The following is a 19,097-nucleotide window of genomic DNA, read 5'->3' on the forward strand; positions in this document are numbered from 1 at the left end:
GAAGAGCCACCTCATCCAGCTTTTAAAAATTGTCTTTTAGACTTTTAGAGTAATTAAGTCTGTGAGTAAATTATGCCTGAGAAGCTTTCTATAATACCACTCTTCCCTCTCTAGAAAAATACTGTGGTTTAGAAAAAGCTCAGAAGCATCTTAATCTTACAGCCGTTTTTAAGAAATAGTTCAGTGTTATTTTGTTGTAGTTTAGAGAAGCAGTAAGTAGTGAAATAAGTTGACATGTTTGGAGGTAATTGTTTTCGTAAGATAGTATCAGATCTGTTCTTGCACCCTCTTATTTATTAGGCTAAAATTCACATAACAAAATTAACCCTTTTAAAGTGCACAATTTGGTGGCATTTGGTGCATTCACAGTATTGTGCAACTGTAGTGTTTATCTAGTTCCAGAAGATTTTCATCATCTCAAAAGAAAAAACCCCAAACCTATTAAGCAGTTATCCTGTTCCTCCCTCTCCACAGCCCCTGGAAAACACTAGTCTGCTTTCTGTCTGTATGGATTTACTTTTTCTGGATATTTTGTATAAACAGAATCATATAATATGTGACCTTTTGTGTCTGCATCTTTGACTTAGCATAATGTTTTTTAGGTCCATCCATGTTGTAGCATGTATCAATACTTCATTTCTTTTTATGGCTGAATAATATTTCATTGTATGGATATACCACATTTGTTTATCCTTTCATCAGTTGATGGACATTTTTGGTTGTTTCTACCTCTTGGTTATTGTGAATAGTGCTCCTAAGAACTTTGATGACAAGTTTTTGTTTGATACCTGTTTTCAGTTCTTTTTTTTTAAAGATTTTATTTTTCCTTTTTCTCCCCAAAGCCCCCTGGTACATAGTTGTGTACTATTTTTACTTGTGAGTCCTTCCAGTTGTGGCAGGTGTGACCCTGCCTCAGCATGGTTTGATGAGCGATGCCATGTCTGCGCCCAGGATTTGAACCGGTGAAACCCTGAGCCGCCGAAGCGGAGCTGAGAACTTAAGCACTCAGCCACAGGGCCGGTCCCCCAGTTTTCAGTTCTTTTGGTTATGTACCTAGGAGTGGAATAGCTGGGTTGTACAGTAATTCTTTTTGGGGAGCTGCCAACCGTTTTCTACAGTGGCTGCACGATTTTACATGCTCACTGGCAGTCTTCAAGGGTTCTAATTTTCACTGACATTTGTTATTTTGTGCCGTTTTTAAAAAAAATTACAGCTATCCTAGTTGGTATAAGTGGTATCTCATTGTGGTTTTGATTTAACATTTCCTCAATGACTAATGATGTTGAGCATCTTTTCTTGTGCTTATTGGCCATTTGTATATCTTTTTTGATGAAATATCTATTCAAGTCCTTTGCCCTTTTTTTTTGTAGAGCGTTTTTACTTTAATTGGTCAGATTTCACATTTTAAGTATTCATTAAATGTAGCTGTCTATCTTAAGCTGCCATATATCCTAAGTGCTTACTGCACACATTCACACAGTGGTTCCTTCTCTTCCCATGCTTTTTTAAAAAGATTGCGGTAAAATATATGTAACATAAAATTTACCACGTTAACCATTTTTAAGTGTACACTTCTGTGGCGTTAGGTACATTCACATTGCTGTGCAGCCATCACCACTCCCTCCAGATGTCTTCATCTTCCCCAGCTGAAAAGCTGTTGAACATGGATGCACAAATCCTTGTTCCAGTCCCTGCTTTCACTTTTTTTGCTTGTATACCCAGAAGCGGGATTGCTGGGTCATGTGGTAATTCTGTGTTTAACTCTTTTGAAGAATCAACCAAACTGTTTTCTATGGCTGCCATATCATTTTACATTCCCATCAGCAATGCACAAGGATTATAATTTTCTCCACATCCTCACCTATGCTTATTTTCTATTTTTTGATTATAGCCATGCTAATAGGTGTGGAGTGGTATTTTGTGGTTTTGATTTGTGTTTTTCTAGTGACTAGTGATGTTGAGCATCTTTTTGTGTGCTTATTGGCCATTTGTATATCTTCTAAGAATTTTATAGTTTTACCTTTTATATTTAAATCTTTGATCCATTTTGAGTTATACAGTGTGAGGTTAGTGTTCAACTTTATTCTTCTGCATATGGGTATCCAGTTGTCCCAGTACCATTTGTTGAAGAGACTATTCTTTCCCCGCTGAATGGTCTTGGCATTCTTCTTGAAAATCACTTGGTCATAGATGTATGAATTTTCTGGTCTCTCAGTTCTATTCCATTGATCTGTTTGTCTTTATGCCGGTACCACACTGTTTTGATTACTGTAGCTTTCTGTTAATTTTGAATCAGGATGTGTGGCCTGCCAATTCTGTTTTTCAAGATTTTCTGAGATTGTATTTTTGGCTACTTTCTTGTCCCTTGCAATTGCATATGAATTTTTAAGTTTTTTTAGTGGTTACCCTATGGTTTGCGTTATACATTTATAACTAATCTAAGTCCACTTCCAAATAACATTATACTGCTTCATGGTTTGTGCTGATACCTTATAACAGGATTTCCAATTCCTCCTCTTGTCCCTTATGACATTTCTGTGATTCATTTCACTTATACATAAGCTGTAATCACCTAATTGTTGCTATTCCTATTTTGGACCCATAGTTATCAGATCAATTAAGAAAAAGAAGAAAAGATTTCATTTAACCTTCATTTATTCCCTCTCTAATATTCTTTATGTGGATCCAAGTTTTTCATGTATATCATCTGTCTTCTCTCTGAAGAACTTTTGACATTTCATTCAAGGTAGATCTACTGGCAAGAAATTCCCTCTGTTTGTCTGAGAAAGTCTTTATTTCTCTTTTTGCTATTGAAGGATAATTTCATTGACTATGGAATTCTGTGTTGGTGTTTTTTTTTTTCTGTCATCAATTTAAATATTTCATCCTACTCTCTCCGTGTTTGTAGGGTTTATGAAAAGAAATAATATCTCCAGCAATGGGCTTATGCTCTTGGGCTTTTGCTTCCAGTAAGCCATGATTCTCCCTATCTTTCTCTCTCCAGTTTTCAGGGCTGTGATTTACCCTGTGACCTCAATTCTCTGAGGGATGAAAGAAGAGTTCTTGTTTTTTAGTTTTCTTGTTGTGAGGACATGACCCGACTTCCATGATTTATACACCTCAGAGCAGAGATTGATAATATCTGTGTGAATTTTAGGAGCAGCTTTTCCATTTCTGCAAAAAAGGCCATTGAGATTTTGCCAGGGAGTTCATTTCATCTGTAGGTCGCTTTGAATTGTATTGCCATTTTAACAATATTAAGTCTTCTAATGGAATGTCTTTCCATTTATTTTGGTCTTCTTTCATTTGTTTCAGCAATGTTTTCTAGTTTTCAGTGTACAATTTTACACCTCTTTATATAAATTTATTGCTAAGTATATTATACTTTTTGATGCTATTATAAATGGAATTGTTTTCTTAATTTTGCTTTCAGATTGATCATTGACAGTGTACAGAAATACAACTGATTTTTTGTGCTGATTTATTAATAATAACTTTTACTAATAATGTTTGAGTGTGTAGTCGTTAGATTTTCCATATGTGAGATCATATTATCTGTGAATAGAGAGAATTTGATTCTGTTTTCCAGTGTACATGGCTTTTTTTTTTTTTTTTTGCCTAATTGCTCTGGCTAGAATTTCCAGTGTGGTGTTGGATAGAAGAGGCAAACCAGAGCATCCTGGTCTTATTCCTGATTTCAGAGGGAAAGCTTTCAGTCTTTCACCATAGAGTATGCTGCGAACTTTTCATAAAATCCCTTTATCATGTTGAAGAAGTTCTTTTATGTTTATAGTTTGTTTTTGTTTGTTTGTTTGTTTTTTTGAGGAAGATTAGCCTTGAGCTAACTACTGCCAGTCCTCCTCTTTTTGCTGAGGAAGCCTGGTGCTGAGCTAACATCCGTACCCATCTTCCTCTACTTTATACGTGGGACGCCTACCACAGCATGGCGTGCCAAGCGGTGCTATGTCCGCACCCACTATCCGAACCAGCGAAACCCGGGCCACTGAGAAGCAGAATGTGCGAACTTAACCGCTGCGCCACTGGGCCAGCCCCCTATAATTTGAGTGTTTTTATCATGATAGAGTGTTGGGTTTTGTCAAATTTTTTTTTTTGAATTGGTAAAGATGATCGTATGGTTTTTCTTCATTCTGCTAATGTGCCATATTATGTTTTTATTTTCCTAGTTTACCTACCTAGTGTAAATCTCAATTTGTCATAATGTGTGATCCTCTTAATATGCTTTTGGATTGGGTTTGCTGGTATTTTGTTGAGGACTTTTATATCTGTATTTGTAAAGGATATTAATCCATAATTTTCTTTTCTTGTGATATTTTACCTGGTTTTGGCATCAAGGTAATCCTGGCTTCATAGAATGAATGTTCTATCCTTTTCTGGATTTGGGGAGAGTTTGAAAAGGATTAATTATTCTTTAAATGTTTGGTAGAATCTACCAGTGAAGCCAAGCAGTCCTGGGCTTTTCTTTTTTTTTTTTTTTTTTTTTTTTTAAAGATTTTATTTTTCCTTTTTCTCCCCAAAGCCCCCCAGTACATAGTTGTATATTCTTCGTTGTGGGTCCTAGTTGTAGCATGTGGGACGCTGCCTCAGCGCGGTTTGATGAGCAGTGCCATGTCCGCGCCCAGGATTCGAACCAACGAAACACTGGGCCGCCTGCAGCGGAGCGCGCGAACTTAACCACTCGGCCACGGGGCCAGCCCCCCTGGGCTTTTCTTTTGGGGGAACTTTTGAATATTGAGTCAGTCTCTTGTTGAAGGTCTGTTGAGATTTTCTATTTCTTCTGCAATCGTTTTGGTAACTGTATGTGTTTATAGGACCATGTACATTTCATCTGGGTTCTCTGATTTGTTGGTATACAATTGTTCATAGTAGTCTCTTTTTATTTTTAAGGTCTGTAGAATTGTCCCCACTTTCATCTCTGAATTTAGTAATTTGAGTCGTCTGTCTTTTTTTTCTTGGTCAGTCTAGCTAAAAGTTTGTTAATTTTCATTGATCTTTTCGAAGAACCATCTTTTGTTTTTTTTCCTTCTTCTTCTCCCCGAAGCCCCCCAGTACATAGTCGTATATTCTAGTTGTAGGTCCTTCTGGTTGTGCTGTGTGGGACGCTGCCTCAGCATGGCTTGATGAGCGGTGCTAGGTCTGTGCCCAGGGTCAGAACCAGGGAAACTCTGGGCCTCCTAAGCGGAGTGCGTGAACTTAACTACTGGGTCACAGGGCCAGTCCCGTGATTTCTTCTTTGAACGGCTGGTTGTCTAAGAGTATGTTTTTCAGTTTTTACCTATTTGTGAGTTTTCCAGTTTTTCTTCTGTTAATTGATATCTAGTTTCATTCCATTATAAAAGATACTTTGTGTGATTTCAGTCTTTTAAAATTATTGAGATTTGTTTTGTGGCCTAACATATTATCTCTGCTGGAGAATGTTCCATGTACACTTGAGAAAAATATGTATTCTGTTTGTTGTGTGGAGTGTTCTATATATGTCTGTTAGGTCTAGTTGGTTTATAGTGTTGTGCAAGTACTCTATTTCCTTATTGATCTTCTGTCTGCTTTGTTTTCTTATTGAAAGTGGAGTGTTGAAGCCTCCAACTATTAATGTAGAACTGTCAATTTCTCTTTTCAATTCGCTGTATTTCCAGAAATTGAAGTATAACCCACCCACTGCACACACCCCCTACCCCGCAAGCTCTTTTCATATAGTAATTCCAAAATCTTGCTGTTAAACACTTTCATCATTTTTCTTATCATTAACTTCAGTGTCATAAGTTTTAAAAACTGGAAACATAATTTCATCTTAGTTTTAACTTAACAAATGAAGAATGTCAGCAGTATTGCTTTTTCAGATAAGAAAAGATAAAAATGCTAAAATCTAAAAAACAAGCACATAACCAAGATGATTGTTGAATGAAGTAAGGAAGGACTAGGACTAACATGGTTAAAGTAGGAGTTATGTATTTACTATACAAATATTTGAGAATGATTAAATGTAAATTGTTTCATGTAGTACGTCCACATTTTTTACTGTATTTCTGTATTTAATATACCTAAATGTATTTTGAGTTAATATATTTTAATCAATAAATGATTAATAGTAAATAACATATTCTATTTTTATTGTATATATGGTTAACCGTTATCCTTGTTTTTGAACTGCACACTTTTAATCATTTCATGGGCAAGGCTGTATTGTATGTACCCTTCTTGTTAGGACAGTACTAACAGCATAACTCTCTTTTTGTACTCAGCTATGATTAAACTAAGGTTTACATCTTTGATATTAAAATAACCTCCTCTGGTTACTAAACATACTTTAAATCTTTCTGAGTTGCCCCACTTAACGGTACTAATTTCAAGGCCATTGGGATTTGGGATTTGTCTTTATGTACACCCTGGTTTCGACAATGAATTCTTTTTCTTTGGTTAAAAAATTTGTTTTAATTCTTTTTTTCAAAGCTTTAATGACTTATTTTTTAATAAGTCTAACTTTATGGCTGAGAAATTTGAAATAATAACTGTTACCTTGGGTGACTGGCTTATTTATGATCAGAATCCACAATTTCTAGCCCTTACTTCAGTTCTTACACTCAGTTCCTCCATTTGAGGCATTCGTCCCTGTACACAAGAGCGTGTGCCTTTGGTTTTCTTTTGGTACTAAAATGTATTAAGGTGTGTTGAGTTGGTTATTCAGAATCATCAAGTGTTCTTTATTTGGGGGGAGCTAAACATTGAGTCCACTTAATCTTTAATAATGAAATGGAATTGATTCTCCACATTGTTATGCAGGATGACCAATTATAGGATTGGGAGAATTTATTTTCTTTCTTTAAAAATTTTGTTGAGGTCATATTGATTTATAACGTGTAATTTCTGCTGTAAGTTATTATATATCAGCTTCTGTAGACTGTATTGTGCTCATGACCAATCCTCTAGTTTCTCTGAATCACTATACAAATGTTGGAATTCACATACCATGTGAAGTCATATGGTGTTTGTCTTTCTCTGTCTGACTTTATTCATTTAAAATAATACCCTCCAGGTCCATCCATGTTGTTGCGAATGAGATGATTTTGTCTTTTTTTATGGCTGTGTAGTAGTCCATTGTGTACATATATATTACATATATATATATATACACACATACACTATATCTTTATCCATTCATCAGTTGACAGACGCTTGGGTTGATTCCACATCTTGGCTATTGTGAATAATGCTGCAGTGAGGATAAGGGTGTATGGATCTCTTTGTATTTTTGATTTCATGTCCTTTGAATAAATACCCAGTAGTGAGATAGCTGGATCATATGGTATTTGTATTTTTAATTTTTTGAAAAATCTCCATACTGTTTTCCATAGTGGCTGCAACGTTTGCATTCCCACCAGCCAGTGTATGAGGGTTCCCTTTTCTCCACGTTCTCTCCAACACTTGTTATTTTTTGTCTTGTTAATTATAGCCGTTCTGACAGTGTAAGGTGATATCTTATTGTAGTTTTGATTTGCATTTCCCTAATAATTAGTGATGTTGAACATGTTTCATGTGTCTGTTGGCCATTGTATATATTCTTTGGAAAAAATGTCTCTTTATATCCTCTGCCCACTTTTTGATAAGGTTGCTTTTGTTGTGGAGTTGTATGAGTTCTTTATATATTTTGTAAATGAACCCCTTGTTGGATATATGATTTACAAATATTTTCCCCCAGTTGGTGGGTTGTCTTTCTATCTTTTCATAGTTTCCTCTGCCTTGCAGATGCTTTTTTTGTCTGATGTAATAGCTTTTGTCTTTCTTTTTTTCCCTTGCCTGAGAAAACATGGTATTCGAAAAGTTGCTACTAAGACTGGTGTCAGAGTTTATGGCCTATGTTTTCTTTTAGCAGTTTTATGGTTTCAGGTCTCCATTCAAGTCTTTAGTCCATTTCGAGTTAATTTTTGTATATGGTGTAAGACGAGGGTCTACTTTCATTCTTTTGCATGTGGCTGTCCAGTTTTCCCAGCACCATTTACAGAAGAGACTTTCTTTTCTCCATTTTATGCTCTTGGTGCCTTTCTTGAAGATTAGCTGTCCATACACATGTGGTTTTATTTCTGGACTCTCACTTCTGTTCCATTGATCCGTGTGTCTGTTTTGGTGCGAGTACCATGCTGTTTTGATTGCTATAGCTTTGTAGTATATTTTGAAGTCAGAGATTGTGATGCCTCCAGCTTTGTTCCTTTTTCTCAGGATTGCTTTGACTATTCAGGGTCTTTTGCTGTTCCATATAAATTTTAGAATTCTTTGTTTTATTTCTTTGAAGAATGTCATTGGGATTCTGATTGGGATTGCATTGAATCTGCAGATTGCTTTAGGTAATGTAGAAATTTTAAATATGTTAATTCTTCCAATCCATGAGCAAGGCATAGTTTCCCATTTCTTTATGTCATCATTGACTGCTTTCAGTAATGTCTTATAGTTTTCTTTGATTAGGTCTTTCACCTCCTTGGTTAAACTTATTTCTAGATATTTTGTTCTTTTTATTGCGATTGTAAATGGACTTGTATTCTCTTTCTGCTAGTTCATTCTTAGTGTATAGAAATGTAACTGGTTTTTGTAAGTTGATTTTGTTCCCTGCAATTTTGCTATACTTGATTATTTTTAATAGCATTCTGGTGGATTCTTTAGGGTTTTCTATATATAGAATCGTGTCTGTGAACAGTGAGAATTTTACCTCTTCCTTTCCAACTTGGATACCTTCTGTTTCTTTTTTCCTGCCTAATTGCTCTGACCAAATCCACCACTACTATGTTGAATAGGAGTGGTGAGAGTTTGCACCCTTGCCTTGTTGCTGTTCTCAGAGTGATGGCTTTCAGTTTTTCACCATTGAGTCTGATGTTGGCTGTGGGTTTGTCACATATGGCCTTTCTTATGTTGAGGTACTTTCCTTCTATGCCCATTTTATTGAGAGTTGTTATTATAAATGCATGCTGAATCTTGTCAAATTCTTTCTCTGCATCTATTGCAATGATCATGTGATTTCTATTCCTCATTTTGTTAATGTGGTGTATCATACTGATTGATTTGTGGGTGTTGAACCATCCCTGTGTGCCTGCTATAAATCCCACTTGATCAAGATGTATGATCCTTTTAATGTTTTCCTGAATTCAGTTTGCCAGTATTTTGCTGAGTACTTTTGCATCTGTGTTCATCAGCAATAGTGACCTGTAATTTTTCTTCTTTATGTTGTCCTTGTCTCATTTTGCTACCAGCATGACGTTTGCCTCATATAATGAGTTAGGAAGTGTTCCGTCATCTTCAGTTTTTTGGAATACTTTGAGAAGGATAGTTATTAAACCTTCTTTGAATGTTTGATAGAATTCTCCAGAGAAGCCATGTGATCCTGGACTTTTGTTTTGGGTGAGGTTTTTGATTACTGTTTCACTCTCTTTACTTGTGATTGGTGTATTCAGATTCTCTATTTCTTCCTGATTCAGTTTTGGGAAGCTGTATGAGTCTAAGAATTTATCCGTTTCTTCTGGGTTGTCCAATTGGTTGGCAAATGGTGTTTCATAGTATTCTCTTATAATTCTTTGCATTTCTGTGGTATCCATTTTAGTTTCTCCTCTTTTGTTTTTAATTTTGTTTATTTGACCCTTCTTTTCTTCTTACTGAGTCTGGCTAAGGGTTTTTCAATTTTGTTTATGTTCTCAAAGAACCAGCTCATAGTTTCATCGGTCTTTTCTATTGTTTTTTTAGTCTCTATTTCATGTATTTCTTCTGTAATTTTTATTATTTACCTCCTTCTGCTGACTTTGGGCTTTCTTCTTTTTCTAGTTCTGTTAGGTGTAGTTTAAGGTTACTTATTTGAGATTTTTCTTCCTGTTGAGGTAAGCCTGTATTGCTATACATTTTCCTCTTCCCATTGCTTTTGCTGCATCCCATAAGAGTTGGTATGTTCTGTTTTCATTTTCATTTGTCTTCAGGTGTTTTTTAATTTTTCCTTTGATTTCTTCATTGATCCAGTCGTTCAGTAGCATGTTACTTAGTGTTCACATACTTGTGACTTTCCCAGCTTTTTTCTTGTAGTTGATTTCTAGTTTCATAGCATTGTGTTCAGAAAAGCTGCTTGATGTGATTTCAGTCTTCTTAAATTTATTGAGGCCTGCCTTGTTTCCCATCATATGGCCTATCTTTGAGAATGTTCCATGTGCACTTGAGAAGAATGTGTATTGTGCTGTTTCTGGATGGAATGTTCTATATACATATATCTATGAAGTCCATCTGGTCTAGTATTTCATTTAAGGATGTTGTTTCCTTGTGGACTTTCTGTCTGGATGATCTATACGTTGATGTAAGTGGGGTGTTGAGGTCTCCTACTGTTATTGTATTGCTGTCGATTTCTCTCTTTAGATCTGTTAATAGTTGTTGATATACTTTGGTGATCCTGTGTTAGGTGCACATATATTCATTAATGTGATGTGCACTCACCTAGTTCTATTGCCTCCTAGGGATCCAGTCCACCTACCTTCAGGTGCATGGCTCTCTGGGTCTCTCAGACGTTTTGTGCTGTGCGAGCAATCCTCTTCTGGTTAATGAATGTCCATTTAGTTGTAACTTACAGGGGCGAGACAAAGGGAACAACTCACTCTGCCATGATTCTGAGTTCACTCTTCCTCTTTTGGAGGATGCCTCACATCCTCAGCACCAACTCCCAGTGTTCAGAGAATTTAATTTTGTCTTTGACTAGAGTGACCAGAGACCTCAGACCTTGGTTTGAGTTGAAAATAGTCGGTGATGTGCCCAGAAAGAAGTAATATGTGCTGTTCACATGTGTTTTGGTGTGTAAATAATGAAATATCTTTGTTGAAAGCAGGTCATTATAGAACTTAAAGTACTTTTTCAAGGACTATAGTATATGTAACTTTAGCATACATATGATTGCTAGTTCTAAAACATTGTGAATCTAATGTAATTTAATTGCAATATCATAAGGTGTAATAAATAAAGTCTTAACTTTGACATGATGTGTACTTCTAACCAGTAACTACTTGTTTTTATGGTGGCAGTTTCATTAAACTCTTACGTTAATGTTTCCTTGCAAATGTCATTTTTTATTTCAATGGCATTTGTAAGACTCTTTATTAAGGTCAGCTGTTTAGAAAGGTAAAACAGTCATTATAGAAATTTCCAATATTTTGCAAATTTTTAACAAGGTATAAGTGCTTGTAATTTTATCTCCATTGAAAAATTTAGCAGTTTGGTGTGCATTTCTTTAAATTCTATTTCTTTATATACGTTTTTTCAATTCTCTTGTCATAAAATATAATGTGTACTATTTATTATTTTCCTATTTAAAAATACTTTTTTTCTTAGTATCTCAGTTTTTATCACTATTTTAGAGATGGGAACAAGATCTTTGGTTTGATTTTTGTTTTTTCCCAAATAATTTATGATGATGTATTTGTTTATTTGTTTGATGAGGAAGATTTACCCTGAGCTAACATCTGTGCCGATCTTCCCCTATTTTGTACGTGGATGCCTCCACAGCATGGCTTGATGAGCGATGTGTAGGTCCATGCCGGCAATCCAAACCTGTGAACCCCAGGCCGCCAAAGCAGAGTACTTGAATTTAACCACTATGACACCAGGCTGGCCCTATGTGATTATTTTATGTGTGAGTATTGTAAAAGAAATTTGAACAATATGCGACAGTTATAAAGAACAAAATAAAAACATGTACTACCTCCTAGAGAGTAATCATTATTAGCAATTAAACTTTCTTTCTTTTTTTTCTTTTTGAGGAAGATTAGCCCTGAGCTAACTACTGCCAGTCCTCCTCATTTTGCTGAGGAAGCCTGGCCCTGAGCTAACATCTGTGCCCATCTTCCTCTACTTTCTATGTGGGACGCCTGCCACAGCATGGCATGCCAAGTGGTGCCATGTCCGCACCCAGGATCCGAAATGGCGAACCCCGGGCCGCTGAGAAGCGGAACGTGTGAACTTAACCGCTGTGCCACTGGGCCAGCCCCCCAATTAAACTTTCTTTTCCATTTTTTCTATGATTATTTGTGATATATAAAAAGTATATTTTTTAAATAAAATTTGAATTATATGATTTAGTATCCTCTTTTCAGTTAACATTGAGAAAATTATTTCATGTTATCAGATAGTTACTTAACAGCTATATAACACACAAATTATTTAACTACATCTCTGTTGTTGGTTTTTAGGTTATTTCAGATATTTTCTGCTATAACTTCTTAAATATTTTGATTATTTCCTTAGGAAACTTCTTTCCTTACGGTTTAATATATGTACATTATTATTTCTTCCTTTGGTCTTGATAAATGAACATTTTCTGTAGAGGTGGTACAGCCCCCTCAGCAAGTCATGGAAGTGTTTCTCTGGAGTTGGCCAATGTTGGGCGTCATGATTTTCTTTCATCTTTGACAATTTTATAGATGAAAAGTGTTATTTTTGTATGACATCTTTAATGTGTATAATACAACATAGTCCTGTGCAGCCTTTGGATATCATTTTTGTTTGGTAACTAAATGTAAAGTAACAAGTAGAATTAAATGGAATTTATGTAAAAATTAATTAGTACAGTTTGAGACACATCACTGTTGTATTAATTTCTGAAATGTTAGATGGTGATGAAAATTGCAAAGGACCTGCTTTTTCTTTTTCTTTTTTTCTTTTTTGAGGAAGATTAGCCCTGAGCTAACATCTGCCACTAATCCTCCTCTTGTTGCTGAGGAAGACGGGCCCTGAGCTAACATCCATGCCCATCTTCCTCTACTTTATATGTGGGACACCTGCCCCAGCACGGCTTGATAAGTGGTGCATAGGTCCACACCCGGGATCTGAACTGCCGAATCCCAGGCCATTGAAGTGGAACTTGCGAACTTAAGTGCTGTGCCAGCGGGCTGGCCCTAGGACCTGGTTTTTCTAGTTTACATTGTCATGTGTATAAGACTTGGTAGAGTGCTGACAAGTCTACTTTGACTTTTGATGTGGTGCAAGTATTATGTGGCCCTGAAGGTTTGTTGGGTTATAGCTACTAAAAATCATCTCCACCCGTGCCTGAAAAACATCTATAGAAAAGATAGTTTGCTAAGAAAATTATTGGTGGAATCGGAATCATGGAGGCACTGACTACCCTAACAATGAGCAAGTTGCTTTAAAGGCCTTTCTATTTCACTTTTTTTCTTTTTTTTTTTTTTTTTTTGAGGAAGATTAGCCCTCAGCTAAATGCTTCCAATCCTCCTCTTTTCGCTGAGGAAGATGCCCTGAGCTGACATCCATGCCCATTTTCCTCTACTTTATATGTCAGATGCCTACCACAGCATGGCATGCCAAGCAGTGCCATGTCCACACCCGAGATCCAAAGCTGTTGAACCCTGGGCCGCTAAAGTGGAATGTATGCACTTAACCGCTGCACCACCGGGCCAGTCCCTACATTTCACATTTTAATTGTAGACTCTTCCTATTTATTTGTATTAGGAATGTACCCAAAGGACTCTTAATTAGAAATTAGTCTTTTATTGACGTGGTTTATTGTTTCTATTTTAACACATAGCCTTTCTTTTTCCTTTTTTAAATGTTTTTAAAGATTTTATTTTTTTTTTCCTTTTTCTCCCCAAAGCCCCCTGGTACATAGTTGTATATTCTTAGTTGTGGGTCCTTCTGGTTGTGGCATGTGGGATGCCGCCTCAGCATGGCTTGATGAGTGGTGCCATGTTTGCACCCAGGATTCGAACTGGTGAAACCTTGGGCCTCTGAAGTGGAGCGTGTGAACTTAACCACTCGGCCATGGTGCTGGTCCCATTAAATGTTTTTAAATTATTACAGTTCATACGGTAAGAAAGACATTATTTGGGCTGATCTTCCAACTAGTCTGCCCTTTCTAAAACATAAGGCTACGTCTTATTAATTAAGGAGCAGTGATCATTTTCAGTACACAAATCATGTCTACCTACTGCTCCTAGATCTGCTGTATTTGACATAATTATGAAATGAAGTCGCCCTTTTTTTTAAGATTTTATTTTTCCTTTTTTCTCCCCTAATCCCCCTGGTACATAGTTGTGTATATTTTTAGTTGTGGGTCCTTCCAGCCATGGCGTGCGGGACACCTCCTCAGCATGGCCCGATGAGCAGTGCAGTGTCTGCACCCAGGATCCAAACCAGCGAAACCCTGGGCCGCTAAGTGGAGTGCGTGAACTTAACCACTGGGCCACAGGGCCAGCCCCAAAGTGGCTCTTTTTATCCAACCATAGTTTTACACCCATGTGAACTCTTGTAGTTTATGTCCCTTTGAGACTTCATATGTACACAACTGAGAATTGAGTGTAGGCTTGGAAGTGTGTATTCTAAAAGTCTGAGTCCTAAAACTCATGTACTTTTCTTAAGAGTATACTCCTGAAGCTTCCAGGAGCATAATCTGACTTCACTAAGACACCTAACTTTCCTAACAGATTTGCTTGTAGCTCATAGCAAGTTAAAGGAGGCCCATTATAAACCAGGAAAGGAAAGTACTGCTGGAGCTGAACACACCAACTGTCAGGAAGTGACTTTTGATACAATATAAAGAAAAAATTATAGTCTTAAAGTTTAGTAGCCTCGGGCTGTTTAGTATAGTAGCATTTGGTCTTACATTCTTCATTATGGCTTGATAATGTAATTTTTCTTAGAAAAACATAGTGGTGGTTTTCAGTCATCAAAGAGGAGCATTATGTATTTGCATAGTATCATGTGTTTGGCTGCCTAGCATCCATGTGTAAGAATATGCTGTAAAACATTCTCTCTTCCCTGTTTCTCTTCCTTTCCAGCATTTATGTCTCATTTCTTTTTCTCATTGAATTAAGAACAATTGGTTAATTTATTTTATATTTATTTTTATAGTGGATTCTATTTAGTTATAAAGTATGTATGTCTTACACTTAGTTTTAGGGTTTAAAAGGATAAACTTTAATTTTCTAGCAAATTCATCAATTTAAGACATATCCTAATGATTAGACTAATATGGGATTATTATACTTCAAGATATTTAAATCTGTGCACAGATACAGTTTGGTGCATATACCTGCAGTATATTCTTTAGAAGTATTTGGTTAGAATTGTAATTGGTAGAAGCATGTATAGATTCGAAGGTGGAACAGGGTAAAGGCTAATTAAGAAAAGGGTTAGAAACGTTAGCTAGGTATGAGTGATAATTTGGGAAGAGAAAACGATTAATCTGAAGATCTTACGCTGATAATTTTATTCTTAGAATATTCATTAAAAGAAAATTTTTTACTTCCTATTTTAATGTCACGTTTCCCGTAGGCATTTTGTAATTATCAGATATTGTCCTTTAGTCTTTAAGAGTGAAGATTTTATGTAATTATTGAAGTGATTTATGGTTATTAACAAGAAGTATAAAAGGAAAAGGGGGAAGTGAAACCCAGTTATCTTTTGAGTAACCGCATTTTTCCTGTTCTAGAATTATAAAGCATTGTTTTAGGCTCAGACTTTTTATGCAGCCAATGTGCAAAATTTTGTGTTTCACCACACTGCCTTGGTAATTGAATTTGGTCCAGGCTCGTGGGAATCCTGTGGGCAGGTGTATGTTTGACTTCTGAGCAAGCTACTAGAGGAGGGTTGGTTTTAATTAATGCTTCACAAAGCAGTGCTAAAATATGGAATTTGGGGTGTTGTTTTGTTTGTTTCTTTTTTAGTGGGCCTACCAGATGTTTCTTTTCCTGTTGTGCTTTTTCTTGGTTTTAAAGAAGAAACACCCTTTTTAGTCATTGCTTTTAATATTTCAAAGTGAAACTGATATGCATGTCTCTTATTTTAGTGTGATGGTATTGAACACAGTTAGCAGCACTTTTTCTCCTTTGAGGCGAGAGGAGGCTGTTTCCTCCTCTACTTCTCTGAAACATTATCTTTTTAGTGTTTTCAGTTGAGAGGCTGTTTCCCAGTCAGAGACTACTACTGCAGATTGACCCAGAAGACTCAATGGATTTTTGTTAATTCAGTATGAAGTCATAGGAGGGAAAGACGTTTCTGGGTCTGTCTGCAAGTGTAATAAATATAAACAAGCCAGAATAAATTCAAGTGCTTTTCAGAATTCTTTTTGGTATGGAGGTGCAAAAACAGGAGAAACTCCTTGGCCCTCTGTGTGGACCTGAGGAGAGTTCCGTCTACAGGTAATGGTTGTCTTTTTTCGACTCATTTTCCCTACATACTTCCCTTCTCCTGATTTGAAGCTGTTTACAGGAAGAACAGGGATGGAGAGTAAGAGCACTCTGTGGGTTGCCCCACATCTCTGATTAGTTTTCTTGTGTTTCTGTGGTAGTCATTCTTATTTTACCTGTAAAGAAATTGAGACATAATTAGAGGTCACTATTTCCCTAGATTTTCTGTTCATTGCTTTAGCATTGAACCCTGTTGTGAGTTGATGTGTTTTCTTCACCTTTGAGCTGTGAAACCATGCTAACTTCCTTCTTTACAGAGGCATTGAAATAGTAGTCATTCATCGGTTGATGATTTCAGCTTGAGTCCCTTCATTGGCAGATTGCAGTATTGGGACTGCATTGGTTTTGATCATAAAAAATACTTCTGGCTCATTTCTGAAAGTCGCAAAGATTGGGATGTCTTTCTGTAGCTTTGAAATAAAAACTGCAGCATGACAGACTTTATAGTAACTGTTTCTTAAGTTTGGCTGCCCGTGGAAATTTACCAACATCCTGAAACAGTTACGTCAGAGAATGGCTGGTAAGATTAAGTAGCACATTTATAGGAATAGCTTTTCAACCAAGGGTGGAAAAAGGAAGCTAGCCAGTTTAAAATGGTGTTCATTTTATTGCGTAAGTAATATAATGAAAATAATTAAAAATGAAAAGAAAATCAGAATGTCACCATCCTAACACATAAATCATTTTTATTTTCCATTCTTACCTGCACTTGAGTTTATAAGTATACTTAATTTTTTTTTAATTGTGATTTTTTTTAAGATTTTATTTTTTTCCTTTTTCTCCCCAAAGCCCCCCGGTACATAGTTGTATATTCTTCGTTGTGGGTCCTTCTAGTTGTGGCATGTGGGACACTGCCCCAGCGTGGTCTGATGAGCAGTACCATGTCCGTGCCCAGGACCCGAACCGATGAAACACTGGGCCGCCTGCAGCAGAGCGCGCAAACTTAACCACTTGGCCACGGGGCCAGCCCCAGTATACTTAATTTTTATTATTTGGTAATAATATCATAAATACATGTTTACAGTCTATAAAGTCATATCTTAAAAATTGGGGATACTGGGAAAGTTTTAGGGGTCTTGGAAATGGGTGGCAAAGACTAGGAAGTAATAATTCCTTATATGTAGTTATTTGTTAAAGGACAGACCTTAGAAAGGAACTTTGAAGGGTGGAAGGAGGAGAAGGGGGAGGAAATGAAATGTATAAGGAAGGTTTAATTTCAGGTCCACCAGTGTAACATCATCTTATGTTTATTATCAGTTAAGAATAGGTGTGTGGGGGCTGGCCTCGTGGCGAGGTAGTTAAGTTCATGTGCTCTGCTTTGGCAGCCCGGGATTCACAGGTTCAGATCCTGGCCGTGGACCTAGCACCATTCATCAAGCCGTGGTATGGTAGCATCCCACATAAAATAGAGGAAGATTGGCACAGATGTTAGCTCAGAGACAGTCTTTCTCAAGCAAAGAGAGGAAGATTGGCAACAGATGTTTGCTCAGGGCCAGTCTTCCTCATAAAAAAAAAAAAAGGTGTGTACATTTACTTATTTCCAGTAATATGAGAAATTGTCCTTAAAACAAACGTCTTCCCATTATTAAACACCTAAAAATGATGGATTCATAAAAACAAAGCAAAATAAAACTTGGACGAATCATGGCTGAGCTGGCAAAAAAAGTAAGATAAAGAGAGAGCCCAAATTCAGAGAGGTTTTCCAGCATCTAATGACTACTGCCCTAAGGGCATCTACTGGTTCTAGATGACTTGTATTTTCAGTTTTTAAAAGGTACACATGGGACTCAGGAGACAAAGACTAGAAGCCATGCATTATATGGAGTCAGGCCAGAGATCCACCTTCCTAAAGTCAGAACCTACAAAAGACTGTATACCCACTGGGAAAAGAGGAAGCAGAAAGCATCACCCTAGCAAGGAGACAGAAAATTTATTCTTCTCAACCTGGCTATGAATAGAAGGAGAAAGAAGTTTTCCTTGAATATTTATAATTAGAAACATGCCCTCATAGAGGTTTGGCACCCCACTATCTGTGTAATGTCAAAAAAAATCTCTAAGCTGAGACTCATTTTAAGTGATTATAGCTTGATATTATGCCCAAAGACACAAGTGAATCCAAAGTTTTTGGGGAGGAATATCCTCTCAAAGCCCTCAAAGAATTACCAAAGATAGTATTCCAGAGAGCATGAGCTCCCAGTAAAAAGCCACAAAGCACCTGAGGAAATAGGTCACCATGAGCAAAAAAAAAAAAAACCAAAATCAGACCCACAAAGACATCAGGTATGTTATTACTGGATATTGAATATAAAAATAAATGTGCTTACTATATCTAAAGATACAAATGGGAGAATTGAGAGTATGACTCAGGAACAGGAGATTGTCCAAAATAATTAGACAGGATCTAGAAGCAAAAAAATAGAATAATTAGGGCCGGCCCCATGGCTGTGTGGTTGAGTTCACGTGCTCAGCTTCGGCAGCCCAGGGTTTTGCCGATTCGGATCCTGGGCGTGGATGTGGCACTGCTCGTCAGGCCATGCTGAGGCAGCATCCCACATGCCACAACTGGAAGGACCCTCAAGTAAAAATATACAACTATGTACCAGGAGGCTTTGGGGAGAAAAAGGAAAAATAAAAATCTTTAAAAAGAAATGGAATAATTAAAATAATTCAAGGGCAGATTTAACAACATATTAGATTGAAAAGAGAATTAGTAAAGTGGAAGATAGATCTCAAGAAATAATTAGGAATGCTGTACAGGCAAGCAAAAGAGAGAAAATATCAATATAAGGTTAAGACATGGAAGAAAGTCTGAAAAGTTCTGCTGTACATCTGTGGTAAACAGATTAATGGCTCTCCAGGGATGTCCACATCCTA

The 19,097-nt window shown here is 36.7% G+C and overlaps 1 protein-coding gene across 14 annotated transcripts in view; it reads left to right on the forward strand.

Annotated features, from left to right (window-relative positions):
• Nucleotides 1-19,097, forward strand: part of CSNK1G1 (casein kinase 1 gamma 1) — a 195,632-nt gene that overhangs the window by 18,281 nt on the left and 158,254 nt on the right. The window contains exon 1 of one of the 14 annotated variants that reach the window (XM_070500158.1): nucleotides 15,867-16,175. The exons of the other annotated variants lie outside the window; for them this stretch is intronic. The gene's annotated coding sequence lies outside the window, so the exon portion shown is untranslated. Of the gene's footprint in view, nucleotides 1-15,866; nucleotides 16,176-19,097 lie in introns of those variants that run through there. 14 annotated transcript variants of the gene reach the window in all.

This window comes from Equus asinus, chromosome 2 (assembly GCF_041296235.1).
Source record: "Equus asinus isolate D_3611 breed Donkey chromosome 2, EquAss-T2T_v2, whole genome shotgun sequence".
NCBI classification, from domain to species: Eukaryota; Metazoa; Chordata; class Mammalia; order Perissodactyla; family Equidae; genus Equus; species Equus asinus.